The sequence below is a fragment of the Triticum aestivum genome, chromosome 5B, assembly GCF_018294505.1.
Source record: "Triticum aestivum cultivar Chinese Spring chromosome 5B, IWGSC CS RefSeq v2.1, whole genome shotgun sequence".
NCBI classification, from domain to species: domain Eukaryota; kingdom Viridiplantae; phylum Streptophyta; class Magnoliopsida; order Poales; family Poaceae; genus Triticum; species Triticum aestivum.
Genome location: NC_057807.1, coordinates 131,847,200 through 131,849,647, shown reverse-complemented (window position 1 = coordinate 131,849,647; position 2,448 = coordinate 131,847,200). Strand labels below are relative to the sequence as shown.

At 44.3% G+C, this 2,448-nt stretch overlaps 1 non-coding gene across 1 annotated transcript; it reads left to right on the top strand.

Moving 5' to 3' along the window:
* The first annotated feature begins 379 nt into the window (after positions 1–379).
* TRNAK-UUU (transfer RNA lysine (anticodon UUU)) lies at positions 380–452 on the top strand. Its single transcript has one exon. It is a non-coding gene; the product is annotated as a tRNA-Lys (tRNA).
* The last annotated feature ends 1,996 nt before the right edge of the window (positions 453–2,448 follow it).

The following is a 2,448-nucleotide window of genomic DNA, read 5'->3' as shown; positions in this document are numbered from 1 at the left end:
GTCGGCAACAATGAATAAGGAATCGATCGGAAGTTCGCGCCAATCGATCTTCTGTAGGAGTAGGAGGTAGCGCGAATCCCCTCTTTCTTCGTTTAGAAGAGTGCTGGACCTCCACAACGTCAAACCATAGAACACAGCTCCTTTCGGTCGAACCCTAGGAAAGACGACTTTACCTTTTTCGTAGATAGTCTGAGTTCGAGCTACTGTAGTCTCCCCCGTTGACCTTCTTTTTTAGATAGAATCCTCAATGAGTGGAAAGGACTCCCAGACTTGCTCCACAGTACTATACCATACAGAGCCGCGCCCTTGTGATATGATAAGAAGAAAAGGGGCCAGGCCGCCCTCTTTTCTTTTCCGCACCAAGCCTTCTTGTAAAATCGGGTGTATAGCTCAGTTGGTAGAGCATTGGGCTTTTAACCTAATGGTCGCAGGTTCAAGTCCTGCTATACCCAAAACAAAAAAAACCACTCTTGTATTCGTAAGGATGCATAGTAGCCTTCAAAGAGCACTCTTTGGCCTTGAGAAAAGCCCCTTTCTCATCAACATCTCGACTTCGCTCGTTGTTTGAGGTCAGTATAAAGGAGATCAGATCTGTCCCGGGAATCGAAGGATACAGAAATATGGAATCGAGCACAGATTATAGGAAACAAGCAAACAGAACAGGTTGGATCCCATCTTTAACTGCACAGAGCAGCAGCCTACTATTGATTGATGATCTTACCTTCCTGAGAGTCGAGGAACAGCAGATGAGATAGCCGAAAGGGGGGACCCCGGGTAATAGGTTTCCTTTTCCGGTTTAGGCTTGAGAGAAATCAGGAACTGAACTGAGCACTCCACAAGTATGGATTGGATTGGATTGTTTCATTCTGATACCAACTTTCATGCTGGAAGATAAGGTTGCCATACTGGGAAAGGGGGAAAGGAAATAGGATCCCCTCTCTTCTCTACAGGAATGAACTTCTCCTCGCCGACCACTGGCACTATACTTAGGTTAGGCGCAATAGGTGACTTAGGTTGGGTTGTCTGGATCAATCCTACAACGAATAGCTCTCTTTCCTTTTAATGGAACACTCACTAGATTCTGCTAAATAAGGATAACTGCAAAGATAAGCCGGGTCATCCGAAAATCAAGGAAATATTTCCTGGATTTTCTGCATGGCATATTTCCTATCATTTCACAACCTACTTTTTTTCTTAGTTAGATACTATAGCACCTTCCCTTCATGGGGAGATGTTTATATACCATCTAAATTCATTCATTCATTCATTACTTACTTGCTCTTCTTTCCCAGTGATCGGAATAGGGATTTCCATGGATTGTAGGCCCTCGATTGTAATGATGGTATCAATGAAAGATGAAATAACATGATACTATTTAAAGCAATGGTTGATAGAGCGAGGTCTAACCTTGATTGGGTAGACCGAGAAGCAAACCACTAAGCAACTGGACTGCAGCCCCGAGAAAACAAGCAGTTCGGAAAAGCAAGTCAGGAATACGGTGGCGATGCAGCAACGATACGCATTCCCGCAAGGGGTAGTGAAAAGCCATTAGGGGGAAGAGATAGGTTTCTTATTCTAAGCCAAATTACTATACCATAAGGAGATTACCATTATGAGATGACACTTGAGAGGGCACTTTAAAGTGATTGAACCCACTTTCCATGTTAGTTTAAGCAACAATATCGCTAGGGACCAAAGTAGTGAAAACGGCAGCTCCATTTTCCAAAACTTTCTGTCTCATAAGACTGTGAAACCACACAATTTGACATTCCCCTTGGGAAATAGGGAAAAACAGGCCCCGGATTCCGATAACTTATGTCTCGCCTAGTGGAAAAGTACACAATTGACTAAGAAGATTGGAAGGTGGTACGAAAATACTCATCGGGTCTTTCGTTCCAGCAGTCATGATATAGCTTCTAGCTTTGACCGCTCTTAAGGTGCCCGCACTCTTGGCTTGAATCGCCGACTTGTGTTTCGGTTTAACCGAAAAGCAGAATCCTATCATTTCACTACTCGACAGAGGCTCCTCATTCATCCATCGGATAGGACGCCCCATCTATGGACCAAGAGAACGAGATATTTACTTTTTTTACATCTGTAACTACATTCTCACATTTCTTTTTTGATCTCATGACTTTTTATGCGATCGGAAAACGAATGAGATCAGAAAGATAGGCGGACGACTTGACCATAAGGTCGGATGTTTCCGTGAGCAGTAAGCAGCGGATCTCCCCTTTTTGGGGGAAAGCTGGTGGCCCTTTTGGCGTGTTAATTCTTTCGACGGGGCGGCCTTCTTCGTTCGGTAGATCCGGTCGAGGTGGTTTTCGTTTACCAGCGCGTAGGTGGTCTAAGTTCCTATGACCGAGTCTTTCTGGCCCCTGTGAACATATTTTCTTAATGTATTAAAGAGGGCCTCTCTAACCGGTGAAAAGTGGTAGGTGTCCACTA